This window comes from Ranitomeya variabilis, chromosome 5 (assembly GCF_051348905.1).
Source record: "Ranitomeya variabilis isolate aRanVar5 chromosome 5, aRanVar5.hap1, whole genome shotgun sequence".
Lineage (NCBI taxonomy): Eukaryota > Metazoa > Chordata > Amphibia > Anura > Dendrobatidae > Ranitomeya > Ranitomeya variabilis.
The window spans coordinates 222,290,408-222,309,235 of NC_135236.1; the positions used below are offsets into that span (position 1 = coordinate 222,290,408).

Genomic DNA, 18,828 nt, shown 5'->3' on the forward strand with positions numbered 1-18,828 from the left:
AGGGTTTCCTTTTTGGGTTTTATTTTTTCTCCTTCTACTATTGAGATGGACCCAGTCAAGGTCCAGGCTATTCATGACTGGACTCGGCCTACATCTGTTAAGAGTCTTCAGAAGTTCTTGGGTTTTGCTAATTTTTACCGTCGCTTCATTGCTAATTTTTCTGGCGTGGTTAAACCCTTGACGGATTTGACCAAGAAGGGTTCTGATGTGACTAATTGGTCTCCTGCGGCCGTGGAAGCCTTTCCGGGAGCTGAAGCGCCGGTTTTCTTCGGCTCCAGTTTTGTGTCAGCCTGATATCTCTCTTCCTTTTCAGGTCGAGGTTGATGCTTCTGAGATTGGAGCAGGGGCTGTTTTGTCGCAGAGAAGCTCTGATTGCTCTGTGATGAAGCCTTGTGCTTTCTTTTCAAGAAAGTTTTCGCCTGCCGAGTGGAATTATGATGTTGGTAATCGGGAGTTGTTGGTTATGAAGTGGGCATTTGAGGAGTGGCGACATTGGCTCGAGGGAGCTAAGCATCGTGTGGTGGTCTTGACTGATCACAAAAATCTGATTTATCTCGAGTCTGCCAAGCGGCTGAATCCTAGACAGGCTCGTTGGTCGTTGTTTTTCTCCCGTTTCGATTTCGTGGTCTCGTACCTGCCTGGTTCGAAGAACGTGAAGGCTGATGCTCTTTCTAGGAGTTTTGTGCCTGACTCTCCGGGAGTTTCAGAGTCGGCTGGTATCCTCAGAGAGGAAGTGATTTTGTCTGCCATTTCCCCAGATTTGCAACGAGTGTTGCAGGAATTTCAGGCGGAGAGACCTTACCGTTGCCCACCAGAGAGACTGTTTGTCCCAGATAGATGGACCAGCAGAGTTATTTCCGAGGTTCATTCTTCGGTGTTGGCAGGTCATCCTGGGATTTTTGGTACCAGAGATTTGGTGGCTAGGTCCTTCTGGTGGCCTTCCTTGTCGCGGGATGTGCGTTCCTTTGTGCAGTCCTGTGGGATTTGTGCTCGGGCTAAACCTTGCTGTTCTCATGCCAGCGGTTTGCTTTTGCCTTTGCCTGTCCCGAAGAGGCCTTGGACGCACATTTCCATGGATTTTATTTCAGATCTTCCAGTCTCTCAGAGAATGTCTGTCATCTGGGTGGTGTGTGATCGTTTTTCTAAAATGGTCCATTTGGTGCCCTTGCCTAAGTTGCCTTCCTCCTCCGATTTGGTTCCTCTATTTTTTCAGAATGTGGTTCGCTTGCACGGCATCCCTGAAAATATTGTGTCTGACAGAGGATCCCAGTTTGTGTCCAGATTTTGGCGGATCTTTTGTGCTAAGATGGGCATTGATTTGTCTTTTTCGTCGGCCTTCCATTCTCAGACGAATGGCCAAACCGAGCAAACTAATCAGACCTTGGAAACTTATTTAAGATGTTTTGTTTCTGCTGATCAGGATGATTGGGTTACTTTCTTGCCATTGGCCGAGTTTTCCCTTAATAATCGGGCTAGTTCTGCTACTTTGGTTTCACCTTTTTTTTGTAATTCTGGCTTTCATCCTCGTTTTTCCTCGGGTCAGGTTGAGCCTTCTGACTGTCCTGGGGTGGATTCTGTGGTGGATAGGTTGCAGCAGATTTGGAACCATGTGGTGGACAATTTGAAGTTGTCACAGGAGAAGGCTCAGCGCTTTGCCAACCGCTGTCGCGGTGTGGGTCCCCGACTTCGTGTTGGGGATTTGGTATGGCTGTCCTCTCGGTATGTTCCTATGAAGGTCTCCTCTCCTAAGTTCAAGCCTCGCTTCATCGGTCCTTATAAGATTCTGGAAATCCTTAACCCTGTGTCATTTCGTTTGGACCTCCCAGCGTCGTTTGCCATTCATAATGTGTTCCATAGGTCTTTGTTGCGGAGGTATGTGGTGCCTGTGGTTCCTTCTGTTGAGCCCCCTGCTCCGGTGCTGGTTGAGGGCGAATTGGAGTATGTGGTGGAGAAGATCTTGGATTCTCGTATTTCTAGACGGAGGCTTCAGTATTTGGTTAAGTGGAAGGGCTATGGTCAGGAGGATAATTCCTGGGTTGTCGCCTCTGATGTTCATGCGGCCGATTTGGTTCATGCCTTCCATGTGGCTCATCCTGATCGCCCTGGGGGTTTTGATGAGGGTTTGGTGCCCCCTCCTCAAGGGGGGGTACTGTTGTGAACTCTGTTTTTGGGCTCCCTCTTGTGGTCACAAGTGGTACTGTGTGAGTGCTATCTTTGGGCTCCCTCTGGTGGCTCTTTTTGTCATTCTGCGGGTCTGTGGCTGGGATCAGCTGTCTCGTTATCTGCTAGTTGGTTTCCTATTTAGCTCACCTGGACTTTCAGTTGTTGCCTGCTGTCGATGTATTCAGTGCTATTTTGATCTTTCCTGACTACCTTCGTTATCAGTCTCTCCAAGAGAGGCTAAGTTTCTGTTTGTTCATTTTTTGCTCATCAGTGTTCAATATGTTTCTTTGTTTATTATCTGTCTTTGTCCAGCTTGCTAGTATGTGATTTCCTTGCTTGCTGGTAGCTCTAGGGGGCTGAGTTTCTCCCCTCACACCGTTAGCTGGTGTGGGGGTTCTTGAATTCTCAGCGTGGATATTTTGTATAGGGTTTTCTACTGACCGCACAGTGTTCCTATCTGTCTTCTGCTATCTAGTATTAGCGGGCCTCATTTGCTGAATCTGTTTCATTTCTACGTTTGTATTTTCCCCTTACCTCACCGTTATTATTTGTTGGGGGCTTTCTATATCTTTGGGGTTATTTCTCTGAGGCAAGTGAGGTCTTGCTTTCTTTCTAGGGGTAGCTAGTTTCTCAGGCTGCGTCGAGACGTCTAGGAATTCAGGCACGTTCACCGGCTACCTTTAGTGTGTTCGGTTAGGATCAGGATTGCGGTCAGTCCAGTTACCACCTCCCTAGAGCTCGTCCTATGTTCAGTTACTTAGCTAGTCAGTTCTGTGATCCTCAGCCACTAAGGATCATAACAGAAGTCCCAGGATGGCTGCGCTTCTCACTTAAAACATTGCAGGGTCACTGCGTCACCCCAGGGCACTAGGCACTATGGTTCTATGGGATCCCTGGGCCTGACTGACTCCTATTCAGTAAATTCTGCAACTTAACCTACAGCAAGCCCCTCCTAAATTTTCTATGTAAAGTACTCTATCTACAACTATAATGTGCCCCATCTTGTGGCCAAATCTGGGCACTACACTTTCTCTACTTAATAGTAGATGTAAAAACCACAATTTAGTAAATACACAGCAGCAATACAAACATTTACACCACATTTGGGTATGTGCACACGTTGCAGATTTCCTGCAGATCTGCAGTGCTTTTTTCTGCACTGAAACGCTGCAGATCTGCAAGTGATTTACAGTACAATGTAAATCAATGGCAAAAAAAGTGCTGTGCTAAAGGTGTGGAAAAATCTGCATGGAAAAAGCAGCAGATTTGAAAAAGGACCATGTCAATCCTTTTTGCAGATCTGCTGCGTTTCTGCACCCATTCCAGAAATCTGCAGGGGTTAAAAAAAGGAAGAAATCCACACACAAATCTGCAACGTGTGCACATACCAAAAAAAGGCCGCAGATTCTGACCTGCGTTTTCTGCCAAGAAAAGCAGAATCTGCACAGAAAAATCCATAGTCAAATTTGCAACATGTGCATATAGCCTTAAAACAAATAGTTATGTACAGATCAGAACTTACTGCAGCGGGATGAGCAGGACATGCAAGGACTTATTATACCCCCTTACACATGGCCAATGGCAGATGCAGAAAAGTAGCCCCAAACCATGACATTGCCATGTTTCTCTATAGGTGTTTGGTATGTTACATCATTACGTTTTCCAATTGGGCGGTATATATAGTGCTTTCCATCGCCATCAAACAGATTGAACTAGGATTCATTGGAGCACAACACCTTAGACCAATCTGACCTTTTCTATTAGCTGTTTTTTTTTGGCAAACTCAAATTGGACCTTCCGGTTCTTTGCAGAGAAGAAAGACTTCTTGACCGGAAGTCGTGCATTCAACTCTATTACTCTTAGCCGTCGCACAACAGTTTGGTGACTCACTTTGCCCCCATAGTCTTCCTTCATTTCATGAGAAATCTGTACAGCACTTTTATGGACATCAGATAATTTTTCTTAATAATGTGATCACCAGTGGAAGTTTTCCCTGATCGTCCACTTCTAGATTTGTCAGCTGTTCCATAACCTTCTTTTTCTTTCTTTCTTTCTATTATGCATGACACTTGGCTCTGAGAGCTGTTGAATTCCACTTTTTGGCTCAGATATCTGGTGATAAATTTGGCTTTGTCTTTGCCATTCTTTAACCTCAAAACACACAAACAAAAATAATAAAAATTGTAGATAAAAATGCTGAAAATTAACACATAAAGGGATAAAACAATGTCAAACACAATTTTCATCCTTCATAGATGACAACCATTTGCTTCTGGTTTACTAAAGTCCTCTGGAAAACGGCATCACAACAGCCAGACAGAAGTAATCACACTTTAAAAAAAAAAAAAGCAAAACTTTTGGTCGCTACTGTATGTGTGGAAGGAATCTGTACCCCAAAAAACCCTAAGTTGTCCTCTGTGGAGGTTGGCACCATATGGGAATGAGCTGCTGCCCTCACTCAACATCGAGTGGCCCTAAAAACCCCATTCGTATACTCTCTATAATCTAAGAGATTAATATCCATACAGTGCTAAGAGGGCATTAGTGAAAATGATATTAGAAATGCAACATACCAAAAGAAAGGGGAGGGGGAAATCAATGTCATAAATATGTCAAAAGATCAATGCAGTCAATACCACTTTAAAAATACATATGTAAAAATGAATGAGTAAATGTGAATATCATTCCAATGAAAACATTAAGGTGCTTAAATATTCTGTCAATAGCGAGGTATAAGAGGAGCAAATACTTAGCTACATGGAGTTCTCAGTGTCCATAATTCATAGTCCCAATGCATTCCCACCCCACTTATTTTAGGGGTTCATCAGGGGACAATATGTCTGATAGTTTGAAAAAAGGAGAAGTGCCGCTAGTCTGCAATTCCAACTCCTGTGGCCGCAAGAAAGAACGATATACTGTGTGGCTGTATATCCTTTCAGGATAGTATAGCATGTAGTGGCCCATGATGGAAGAGTAGTTCACGTTTCAGGAATGATGGACTTATCATGAAGACAGAAACTCATTTAATTTGTGTATATATATATATATATATATATATATATATATATATATATATATATATATATATATATATATATATATATATATATATATATATATATAACAGCAAGTCACTTATTAGGACTGCAACCTTGGCTGAAAAGCACAAAATGGGCAAGATCAACCCACTTTCAATGGCCTTAATGTGCCAGGTAAATAAAACAAACCTACTTACCCTGTGTCACCAGACAATGTTGGTACATTGTTTGTCAAGTGAGTGCTGCAGCCTTAGTGGGGGTGGGGAACACCAATTAGAGTGAAGGAGCAGCATGATCTGGGCGGATTTTTCTTTTTTTTTTACTATGTACAATAAGAACATTTAAGTGGGATTGTCCAGTAGTGAATAACCCCTTTAAATGAGTAATACAAAAGTTATACTGAATTTTTTTCTCAATCTTCTCACTGACTTCTGCCCTATAACATCATGTCTGCAGATTGAACTGCGTTATCAATTTGACCAGTTTTATTTTATCAGCTTGGCAGCAAAACAGGCACAAAACTGCAGCCTTCAACTCTGTAATTATGAAAGCTTCATGCTAGTAAATGCTGACTAGTGGAATAAAAATTACCATCTCTTCTTTTTCCAAGTATTGATAAGTACTTCTCCCAAAAGTATCAATAACATACATTATCCTAACTTCATTTTACCATACAACAGAGATCAGGTTTAATGTCAATTACTTTTGTCCACATAAACATGACTTGTACTTGTAGTTTCTGTAGTTTCTTGCTATAAGTCAGATTTTCTTTATTGCCTATTATTTTTTTCACCTTATCTTTTATAGGGATGTTTTAATTTCTTGGTTGTGTTGTTAAAGGAAACAAGAATGGTGAAACTTCTTTCTCTTTCCTGTAACTCTCCAGACAATAGGAGGCTTAATAAGTACTGAGCTGTGATTAGAGAACTGAGAAGCTGTAATTTGTAAATCAGTATTTTACCAGGTCTCAATCTTGGCACATTATCGTCATTGTCTTTATTCTCAGCAGGCTTGATTTCCAAAAATGACTTGATTGCTTTGTAACACCTCACATCAAAGGAGCTAAACTAAATATGTGACAATGATTAATGCAATCAAAACACCGCAATAACTTATTTTTTGTAACCCCTGCACAGGTCAGGGACAGATGGCAATTTGAAAGTGTGAAGCTGCGTTGTCCTCTTCTGGTCACTGGGATTCCAGAACGTCAGACAATGGTTATATACAATAGATGAATATTGATCGAACTTGCCAATTTCAGTTTCCCTTGTTTTCAATAATGTTTTTAGGTGTCTCAACTATCCCTCAGAGGCAGATAAGCAGCTACTAGAGGTGCCTGGAAACAGCATAATTTTGGGGTCGCAATGGCAGCCAGGGCCTAATAAATCTATCTTTTTTTTTTTTAATCAATAAACTTTTATTAGAGATCAAATAACATGGTTTACGTCAGAACATTTATTTTACATGTCGTCATACAGTACATAAAAAGAAATTGCAGCGCCCCAGAGACCTGGTCATTGCAGTAACATTGCTCTGCTACTAAAGGGAGTGATGGTACGTCTGATTGCACTGAAGGAGTTCACCTGACCAGGTATCACAGGCACCAATACACTTCACAGTCTGGCCTCCAGGGGGAGCTAAGGGTGCTATGTATTAGGCCACTCCTCACAATCTGGTAAAAACTGGGTGTTGGATAGGAAGTGAGAGAGAAGCTGACTGGGTTTATTTTCCTTTTTGCTCCTTGTTCACCCATGTTATAAAGACTACCGAATCATGATTCACAAATGTTTTGTAAATAGTTCGCACCTTATTAAGGGTGCCCCCTACTGGTTTTACAAGGAAAGGGACTCTTTTCGAAGAAATTGTTCCTGGAAACAGCACAGGAGTCCCTGTTGTCGACGGACTTGCAGCTTGCGAAGTTGCACTACCTCAAAGAGACTTGGTTCCCTCTTAAAGGGGAAGTTCACTAGTTGTACTTACTGTATAATGTTGTTTTAAAAGGAAAGCGAAAAGCAATAATGTCGTATGTGGCAAGTAATGTATAGTTAGTTAGTTATTGCAAATGTTTAATAATGTTATTAAAAGACTGAGGACAGGAAAGAATTGGAAGCCGAATTTCAAGGAAAACTGAACCTGTAGAGGTTAGAGTGTCCTCCTAGAGACCATAGAGAGATGATTGACCAAACTTGTACTGTGAATTAAGAAAGAAGCACTTACGGAAAGAAAGAGGCAGTAGGCCTGGGCAGATAGACAGGCGGTCCTGCATCAGACGAATCAGAGAGTCCATAGGAAAATGTTACACCTAGAAAAAGAGAAATGACAAAAGGTTAATTTATATTATAGAGTTTTATAGCAAGCCTTTAGTGGGTTCAGCTTATACGCCCTTAAAGGAGAAGTTAAATTATTTTTCAGAATTTGCACTTAAGTAGAATACCCGGCTGGGTAATAGAAGTTATTTATAGAATGTTATTTAAAATATTTAACCATGTTTCTGTTTGTAACATTCAAGTGTCCTCACCTCCCATAAAGGGAAGCTCTGTTCAAATTTACTTGTTTCTGCATTTCAAAAATTTGTATGTCTTTTTGCTGACATGTATTGTTATTTTCTTCCCAGTCCAGGAGTACTGGATTTAACCGGGGGGGGGGGGGGAGTGCAGCGCCCCAGAGACCTGGTATTTTGCAGTAACACCGCTCTGCCACTAAGGGGAGTGATGGTACATCTGATTGCACTGAAGGAGTTCACCTGACCAGGTATCACAGGCACCAATACACTTCACAGTCTGGCCTCCAGGGGGAGCTAAGGGTGCTATGTATTAGGCCACTCCTCACAATCTGGTAAAAACTGGGGGTTGGATAGGAAGTGAGAGAGAAGCTGACTGGGTTTTGCCCAGGCAACACCTAGTGAGAGAAGGGGTTGCTTGAGAAGACTCAGGGGGGTCCCTCTCAGGGGTGGGATCCTGACAGAGGCCTAGCGAATAGAACAGAACGTTACGGAACCGCGCCTGCACTGATTTGCAGCGGTATCTTAAGAAAGGACAAGAAGCGAGGTTTATTGTGAAGCAGTGAGAAACGAGATCACAGCAAAAAGGAGATAACACCAGTAGGAGTTGTGCCCCGAGATCGGCAACATCCTACTGAGGCGCGTCGCCGGTGGCCGGAACGCTGAGGAAGTATTGGGCTCCACGCATTACTTCAAACAGCGGCAGGACAGTTAATTATAGGTTGGCTGTCTCACCTAAATCACCTAAGCAGACATAGGGGGCAACAAGTGGGAGAGGGGCGACACTAGGGTCCCGGAAGAACTCCAGGCCTACCCGTCATACGGGTGCATCCTAGCCATATCATCTGGGGGACGGAGAAGAACATCAGAATAGAAACGAGAGTTGTGAGAAAGAACATCAGAAACAGACACAACAGTTGTGAGGACTATCCCGTGGTGCTCAGAAGGGAAGTACTACAACACACAGGCGCTAGAAGGGAGGCACTGATTTCCACCTGTGAAGGGAACTCTGGATGTGCCTTCGGACCGGCCGGTCTCAGCCAGCCCTGTTAGCAATGCTCTGGATTGCGGACCCTGAAGCCTACAGTAAAGAGGTAAAGAGACTGCAACCCTGTGTCTTCGTTATTTCATTGCACCACGCGCCACCACCTTTAATTGGACGCCCCTTAGCAGGGTCACGGACCGGGTCAGGCCACCATGACAACACCAGGACCGAGACTGAGAGGCCCGGTACCGAGTGCCCCACGGCCCCGTGTCTGGGGGTGCTCCAAAATAGTATCTATATAAACCAATGGTTCATTCAATGACATTCAAATAACAAATAACTACCATATAGTTCTCCCCTACCCAACCTAGAACCAACATCCAAGCTCCCCACCTCTCCCACAGTGTGCATTACAAGCAAACCATACCCATACTGACATAGTTGTTACTGTTAAACAATTAGTCAAGTACATCATGCTCCTACTCAGACAGTTGGTAATCATAATTTATTGGATCAGCAAATTAAATAAGACATCTCTAGACAGCTACGCACCTAATCCAGTCTCCCCATAATTTGCGAAATTTACTATTTTAATGCAAAAAAAGGATTATATCAAGAGAGGGGCGGTTGGTAGAGTTGAGAGCTTGGACCGCTTCTTCTACACAGGGAGGTCTGGTTGCCAGCTAGAGTGTGGCTATGGATTTTCTAGTCTGGTAGAGTATTTTAGCAATAGCTAATTGTACCTGGGGAGATCCTCCCACCTACCTCATTAATCCTAACACACAGGTTTTCGCACTAAGTGTGGTTTGAATATTAAACACTTCTGATATTAATCTACCAACTCACCCAAAGCCCTACTGTAATGACCAGACCAATTGTTTCCTGCTATCCAACCCCACACGGTGTCCGCAGCCGACGGAATTATGACACACACCGGTCTCGGGGATAACAGTTGCTTTTACTTCAGCAGGAAAGGGAATTATAACTTGGAACAAATAAGGAACAGTCTCTCTTGGGTAGTCCATGGCAATTACAGTTCACACTTAGATGCTGAGATGTGCTTGGGGTCTGGAGCTTTAAGAGCACTGGACAGTGTCTTTTGATAGCCTACAGAAAAAGGTGGATGCAGCAATAAGAAATTACAGACCTGTACTTGGGGTTAACTCCACAGTGTATCATGGGACGTGCACAAGTACTAATAGGTGAATGTAAAAACTGAGGTGACTCCAGTCAGAAAGACTTTAGAATGATTTCTGTACAGGTTAGAGAGGGAACTCAGGCTCTTAAGCCAGCAGGAGATTTCGTAGTGAAAACAGCCTCCACGTGTGTTCTGCTCTCCCTGAGGGCATCCCTCAGACTAAAGAACATTCTAGAATTGCCTGGAAAACAGTTCCTCCTATTGGCGATGTGACTAGGAGCTGGCCAATAGGACACCAAATTAACATCTCAGATCCTTACAAAACAATAATTATGAGTGATTGTACACTTTCACTATTAGATGACTCCAGAACACAGCAAATGAGAAATGCATTGCATCTAAAATGGAGGTGACTAGAAATGGAGAATTGCAGCTCACAAATTCAGGTAATAATGTAGAGGGGCAGTTAGAGAGTGAATTGTAATGTACAGAAGCTACTCACAATCCATGATTATTTAAAGGGAAGGACACACTTTTGACTGGGTCACTACATACTTCCTCTCTGAAGATAAGCTGTCCTCGGCGACTGCGCGAGTGGAGGACTACTAAAAAAGGAAATATACAGGTAATGTAAAGAAACACCAAGGCAAGCATATTCAGATATACAGGAGAACGATATGCAATAAATAACTGCAAAACATGAAGGTGGAAGTGCCTGTGTGGAATAGAGTCTCTTTCCGCAATATACTATCGTCCATATGAAAGGCTCTGGAAAGGCAGTTTAGTGGCAACAAACAGTCCATAATAAGTCCATGGCTGGATATGAAAATAATGCAAATAATAAGCAAAGTGCATGGTATTACCCAGGAGCAGAGGTGGAAACGTTACTAAACTGATTAGCTAACTAAATATACACATGAAAAAGGATATATATTTTTTTAGTCTCTGTATTGGGCTGGAAGTGTTATTGTACACTTTCACCATTTGATGACTCCAGAACACAGTAAATGAGAAATGCATTGCATCTAAAATGGAGGTGACTAAAAATGGAGAATTACAGCTCATAAATGCAGGCAATAATGTAGACTGGCAGTTAGGCCTCTTTCACACGTCAGTGTCTCCGATACATGTAGTGACAGTTTTCTCACGTACCGGAGACACTGACACACGTAGACCCATTCAAATGAATGGGTCTATGCACATGTCTCCGTGTTTTCACGGACCGTGTGTCCGTATTGAAAACACGGAGACATGTCCGTTTTTCTCAGGCAGCATGTACAGCAATACATCCTGCACACGTGCACACGGAGAACAGTGTGCACTCTCCTCCGTGTGCACGTACCGCCCGCAGGAGAGACAGCGCTACAGTAAGCGCTGTCCCCCCTGTGTGGTGCTGAAGGTGGCATTCATCTCTTCTCCCCGCAGGAGAGAAGAGATGAAAGATCAAGTTTTTTTCTTTTTTGTTAAAAATAAAGTTTGCAGGTGACCCCCGCCTCCCATCCCTAGTGTGCCGCCCGGCCCCTTGCAGAGAAATACTCACCCAGCTCCCGCGATGTCTTCTCTCAGCGCCGGCAGCTTGTCCTGTGTGAGCAGTCACCTGGGACTGCTCATTACAGTGATGAATATGCGCATATTATGAATATGCGCATATTCATCACAGTACAGGCTGCCGGCGCTGAGAGGAGAGTGGAGACATCGCGGGAGCTGGGTGAGTATTTCTCTGCAAGGGGCCGGGCGGCACACTGGGGATGGGAGGCGGGGGTCACCTGCAAACTTTATTTTTAACAAAAAAGAAAAAAACTTGATCTTTCATCTCTTCTCTTCTGCGGGGAGAAGAGATGAATGCTGCCTTCAGCACCACAGCGGGGGGGGACAGCGCTTACTGTAGCGCTGTCTCTCCTGCATGGTACGTGTGGTCCTCAGGCGGCACACGGGTGGCACACGGCTGCCGCACGTGTACCACACGGATGTGCCACGTGAGCACACGGACACGGATAACTCCGGTACTGATTTCTCCGGTACCGGAATTATCTGGACGTGTGAAAGAGGCCTTAGAGAGTGAGCTGTAGCGTACAGAAGCTACTCACAATCCAGGATTACTTAAAGGGACTACCAGTCTCGGGCATGTCCAAAACGTACATCAGGTTTGCATTTTCATCCCTGCAATGCGGACAACAGTCATCCGTCTTTATGCCCATTCTATGCAATACCTAGGAGGCCCTATAAACTGTTTGATCTAGAAACAGCTGAGGCCTTCTTTGCATCATGTTTTTTGAAAAGCAATCCTTGAGATGGGACATTGGGGAAACCTGCATGCTGTGGGTACCACCAAGTGCTTTAATCTGCTTGAAATACTTACGTCTCTTCATTACCTGCTGGGTGCAGCTTCAGTCTCTTCTGCGCCTTATGACTCTGTGATGTCTCAGGGCAGAGGGCGCCATAATGTCACTACAGCGCATCCTTTGCTGAAGAGACCTGACCTGCGGCCAGGAGAGATAAGTGTTTCTTTATTTATTCATGTATGGAGCATTATATGGGGCTCATTCTGTATAGATCATTATATGGGGCTCATTCTATATGGAGTATTATATGGGGTCCATTATTCTGTATAGATCATTATATAGTGCTCATTCTGTATGGAGCATTATTTGGGGCTCGTTCTCTATGGAGCATTATATGGGGTTCATTCTCTATAGAACTGTCACTATCTCAATTCTGTTCTGTCTGCTATGTTACTTTGTGTAAAGGCTGACTGTGTTTGGGTTGTGCTGGGTCTGTGCTGCAATCATCTGTGTTCACTTTCCTTGATTAGTCCTCTACTTAAGCATGCTAGCTCCTCCATCCAGTGTCAATTGTACACTTGCTGCTGCCTATGTAAAACTGATCCCTCTGTGCTCTGTGCCTGACCCAGCCTGATTTTATTCCCTCCCTGGACTTAGACTTTTTGCTTTTGACCCGACTTCTCTTATGCCTGCTCCCTGTAAACTGTCTTGTCTTTCTGGTTTTCTTGCCTTGGCTAGTGAATTGGATTTAGTCTCTGACTTCCCCTTGTTGTACTGCGCCATTTTCAGGACCTGGCTTCAGATTGTTTGACCTCCCTTTATATTAAGTAAGTTGTGAATATTTTTACTTTCTGTTATTGTAGTCTTTCTCTCCACTTCTGGGGCTAACGTTTACTATAGTGTCTCACGTCACAGGAGCATTATATGAGGCTCGTTCTCTATGGAGCATTATATGGTGCCCATTCGGGTATAGAGCATCTTATGATGCCCATCCTTTATGGAGCATTATATGGGACCCATTATTCTGTATGGATAATTATATGGGACCCATTATTCTGTATGGAGAATTATATGGGACTCATTCTGCATGGAAGATTATATGGGGCCCTTTCTGTATGGAGCATTATATGGAGCTCATTCTGTATGGAGCATTATATGGGGCTTATTCTGTATGGAGCATTATATGGGGCTTATTCTGTATGGAGCATTATATGGGGCCCTTTCTGTATGGAGCATTATATGGAGCTCATTCTGTATGGAGCATTATATGGGGCTTATTCTGTATGGAGTTTAAATGGGTCTCATTCTCTATGGAGCATTATATGGAGTCCAAGCTGAAGAGACCGGACCTGTGGCCAGCGTGGAACAAGGAGAAGTAAGTATTTTATTATTTATTCATGTATGGTGCCCATTCTGTATGGATCATTATATGGGGCTCATTCTGTTTGGAGCATTATATGGGGCTCATTCTGTATTGTTCATTAAATGGGGCTCATTATTCTGTATGGAGCATTATATGGGGCTCATTCTGTATTGGGCATTATATGGGGCTCATTCTTTACGGAACATTATATGGAGCTCATTCTGTTTAGAGCCTTATATGGGGTACATTCTGTATGGAGAATTATATGAGGCCCATTATTCTGTATGGAGCATTATATGGGGCTCATTCTCAATGGAGCATTCTATGATGCTCCATAGAGAATGACGCTCACCCTCCCCCATCATTCCCCTCTGCCTCTGATGCAGCTGGTATGTGATGATGTCACTTCATCATGCACCATGCTGTGCTGGGCAGTGGCGCTGCTGAGGTGCTCTGCAGAGATGAGAGCAGTGGGGGAACGTGAATGAGAGGTGAGTACTGTATATATTTTTTTCATATCTGAGTATGTGGTGGCCATGAAACTGCAGGACTGTGGGATTTCATTATACTCTATAGGGTGGCTGCATTATATTCTATTGGGTTGCTGCATTATACTCTGAGGGGGTTGCATTATACTCTATGGTGTGGCTGCATTTTTACTATATGAGGAGGCTTCATTATACTTTATGAGGTGGCTACATTATACTATATGAGTGGGCTGCATTATACTCTATGGGTTGGCGGCATTATACCCTATAAGGGGGCTGCATTATACTCTATGGGGTGCCTGCACTATACGCTGAGGGGGGCTGCATTACTCTCTGAGAGAGAACTGCATTATACTCTATGGGGTGGCTACATTATACTCTAGGGTGGCTGCGTTACACTATATGAGGGGGCTGCATTATACTATATGAAGGGGCTGCATTATACTCTATGGGGTGGCTAAATTATACTCTATTTGGGGCTGCAGTATACTCTATGGGGTGGCTGCACCATACTCTGTTGGGGGCTGTATTATACTCTATGGGGTGGCTGCATTATACTCTCTGGGTTTTGTTGAAGCGCTGAACTAATCTGTCGGTCTGGGGGATGCACCCACATGTGTAACTGCTTTATTTTGAGAAGGTTGCGCAGTTCCTTTGTCACCTTGGGCATAAAAGGAGTCCCCTGATCAGTAAGGATCGCCTTCGGGAGCCAAAGGTGACAGAACATGCAAACCGCTCCTGGGTGATAAGCTTTGCTGAGGTGTGCCGAAGCAGAATGGCTTCCGGGTACCAGGTGGCGTAGTGTACGACCACTAGTATGTGTTGGTGGCACTAGGCACATTTTACTATTGGCCCTACCAGAGCCATCGCAATCCTCTCAAAAGGTACCTCTATAAAGGACAGAGGTACCAATGGACTCTGGTAGTTTACGGTGGGTGAAGTTAGTTGGCACTTAGGACACGTTTCGCAATACCTCTGTACCTCAGCGTAAACCCCAGGCCAAAAAAAAGCTGCAATATGCGCTCCTGCATCTTTTTGGCTCTCAGGTGCCCTCCCAGCATATGGATGTGAGCCATTTAGCGCACTGCCTGATGGTAGGATTGGGGCTCTACCAGTTGTTCTACCACCTTATCCGTATTTTATCAACCCTGTATAGTAACTCCTGGTTAATCACCTTAAGTGGGAACACCGTCTCCGCACCCGGTTGCTGAGCCACCCAGTTTTCCTCAATTACTCTTTCCCGTGCCTGGGTCAGTGTGGGATCCTGTAGCTGGGTGGTCCCAAAGGTTCCCCGGGGCACTTCCAGCTCAGGGGTTGTCGGGGTCTTCTTGACCTCATCTTCCATCACCTCTAGGGGAACCTATTGGGGTTACACTCTGTCCCTATGTTGACAACCCCTACGGCAGGTATCTCTGACTCGGGATCTTCGGTTTCCGTGCCCAGAATAACATTTACACTGGGAAAGTTAATTTTATTTTTCCACAGAAGCCAGAAGAGGGGTAAATCCCTCCAAGGACAGCCCCGTAAGGAAGGGTCTTTGCTACCCCCACCACATGTTTAATCTCCCTGCAGGGCGTAACAAATAAGACCACCAATGTTGGGTACTCGCGGAGTTCACCATGTATACACACAACACCCATATTTTTCCCAGTGGATTCTAAGCCCGAGATTAATGACCCATGCACAATTGTCACCTGGCTTCCCGAGTCCGGGAGGGCCTCAGCATGATGTCTGTTGACGCGCACCTAGCACAGATGCCGTTCACCTGCTGGGACGAACGGATCCACTTTGAAAATGGCCTGGACATATATCAACATATAGCGAGTATATCCACAGTCTATGGGTTCATCTGTTTGGGGACAGTTGGCAGCTACATGTCCTGGCCCTCGGCACCACCAACATTTGATAGCTGCAGCACGACTGGACCTTGGGGACGATTTAGGGGAAGCAGGTCACTGACTACTCTCACTTGGGGGTACCCCCTCAGTGGAGGCTCAGTCCTGATTGGCCCCAGCAGAGGGTTGTGGCCTTTCCCAGGGCTGGGGGGTCCAATGTGTTAATTGTAGTGGAGTAGAGTCATTTATAAAGTCCTGAGTGGCAATAAACCATTCAATCAGGTTGACTACCTGGTCTAGGGTACCACGATCCCCTTGGCCCACCCAACACTGAATAGCAGCCTGCAGAGTTCTTACTAGCCGGTCGACCATCACAATTTCTACCATCTGGTAAGGGGTTAAGGTCTCAGGCTGAAGCCATTTTTTACCAGTTGTAGCAAGTCATATGCTTGAGACCTGGTGGGGCGAGACTCAGCAAATGACCAAAGAAACACTCATTGGGCCTGCACATATGTATTAACCCCCAGTCGTGCAAGGATCTCGCCTCTCAATTTCCCATAGTCCACAGCATTGTCCCAGCTGAGGTCAAAGTATGCCTTCTGGGCATCTCCCGTCAGGAAGGGGGTCCATCACTTCAGCCCACTATGAAAATGGCAAGCTCTCCCCCTCTGCAGTTCACTTAAACACGGTGAGGAAAGCCTCCATATCGTCCTCAGCACCCATCTTCCTCAGCGCTGACCCAACTTTGTCCCGGGCCTCTGAATGATTGGGGTCGGTAGTGGGGCCGCCTCTCGCAAAGCCGCAATCTACTGCATCAATAGGTTATTAGTCTGCTGCTGTTGCTGATTACACTTCTGCTGCCATTGCTGCTGCTCCTGCTGCCATTGCTGAGTGAGGACCAACTGCCTCAATAGCTCCTCCATCTTGTCGGCAGGCTTGGGCTGCAGCATTGCAGGCCTAATAACGGCCCCCTGAAGAAGCAAGTTTGCGAAACGCGTGTTGGGGTTCCTCTCTCCACGTCCAAGCGCAGGTTGGTTCAGTATGTCTCATCATTTCTCTTCTTAGTATTTGGTCTTATTATTTCTTTCCCAGCCTCACTATCTATAGTGCTATGGGTTTCTTTTTGTGTGCCTTTTGTATATTCTTCACTATGTTACTTTAGTACTTATGATCCTTTGTATACTCTCACAAAGGTATTTACATTTTGCTTTTGCAAATGCTTGTACATTAGGGCTGCACTACTTGCCATTATACCTCAGCACTTTGCACTTTAGTGTGATTTGATTTATTGAATTGATGTCATGTGACTGTCTGAACCTTCTTTTGCCTATACATATATCTTCCCTGCAGGTTTACCACACTTACCAAATAATGAAATTTGATGTAATATTGTAATGATTTAGTGTGGTACACCTTACACTACCACAGTGGAAAAAAAATTTTTTGACAATTTTTTGATTACTCTTGCAATATTGTGCTTTTGTACATGGTCCTAGGATATTCGCCTGTCACCTTTTTTATTGTGTCCTTCTATATTTATATATGATTGCCGGTTCATATGGCTTTTTAAAGAAAGACTTGTTGTTTTAAAAATCAATAATATTTTACTCAGCTCTAGTGTCCAATCTCCTTTTGGGTTTCTCTATTGTATTTGGCAGAGCTTACTATTTTTGCCCCTTTTCTTGGTTAACTAATAACGGACATGCAGCAGGCTTTGGGTATGCATCAGTTCACACTGCCCGCATTCTCCACCATATGTAGTGCAGCGAGGTTGGTGCAGTGCAACAGATAGGCAGGGACCACACAAAAGTTCAAAGCAAATGTCTTTAATGCCCAAAGAAACAAATGGAAAGCAAATGGTATCTTCTGGATTGCAGGCAGGGCGTCAAGGCAGTCCGCATTCGAGACTGGTTGCCGTGGGCGACTACACCGCAGTGTCACAATGAGAGGTGCAGGCCTTTTTTCTTCCCTTGGCTCCATGGTACTCACACAAGCTGGGTGTTGACCCAACCACTGGCCACTTGTAAGACCCTTTCTGGAGGGAGCAAACCGCCCCACTGCCATCCTGTAGTTTGCTCCAAAAATTAAAGCCCATGCCGAGTTTTCTTAAATCTGCCTTGGGCAAATAGCTTGTCCAAGACCAACTTTCTTTAATTCTTTACTGCAGCCACAGCTAGATCTGTGACTGCAATGTACTCCAGAGGTCTCAATATGCTTCAATGCACATCCTGGGGGATTTATACTGCCCCTCGCATATGATACCCCTCACTTCCTCACACTATCTTAATTTCTCTAATAAGTAGCCCCCTCAGAAAAGCCTTCATGGTATCCCATGCAACATTATTTGGTGCCAACCCTTCGTTAATGTAAAAAAAATCCAACAATTTCCTCTGAACATCCTCAAAATAAATTAGTTTCAGCCTGGAAAGATTTATTTTCCACTCAAGGAGTTGTCTAATCCCCATGGGATCCCCCATTGGAGGGGAATGGTCTGACAAGGATTTTGGAGTATACTCAATGTCAAATAGAGATTGGACCATAGATGAATTACGCCACACCATATCTATTTTTGAAAGAGATAGGCCCCCTGGAAACTTATCCTCATGTGGATTACAAATGTTATTAAAATTGCCCATAATTATTAGGGGTAGTTCCGGCCATCCTGTGAGTTTCACCAAGATTTTCTTAATCAAGACACTTGAAAAAGTAGGGTTAATATAGACCACCTCAATAATACATTCGAAGCATACCACCTTACAGTGCATCTCCACAAATCTTCTTCCCGCCTCATCTTTAAAAAGGTCAATACATTGAAAATAGATTTTCCTGTAAATATGAAGACTAACCACCAATGAGTAATTGGAGAAAACCAAGTGAAGTGCAAATCCAATTCATGGTCTAATCATCACGCTAATGGGCTCATTTCTTTGCCGACCTACGATCATTGCCCCCAATTTCCTAATATAATTGAAAATGGCTTGTCTTTTTGAATTGTCTCTCATGCCTCGGATATTGTGTGAAAGACACTTAACTGCT

The 18,828-nt window shown here is 44.2% G+C and overlaps 1 long non-coding RNA gene across 2 annotated transcripts in view; it reads right to left on the minus strand.

The window, feature by feature from the left end:
* Positions 1-7,410: 7,410 nt before the first annotated feature.
* LOC143775559 (uncharacterized) overlaps positions 7,411-18,828 on the minus strand; it is a 65,174-nt gene continuing 53,756 nt past the window's right edge. For both annotated transcript variants that reach the window (XR_013215667.1, XR_013215666.1), the window contains one exon: positions 7,411-7,503. This is a non-coding gene — a long non-coding RNA (uncharacterized LOC143775559). The remainder of the gene's footprint in view (positions 7,504-18,828) is intronic.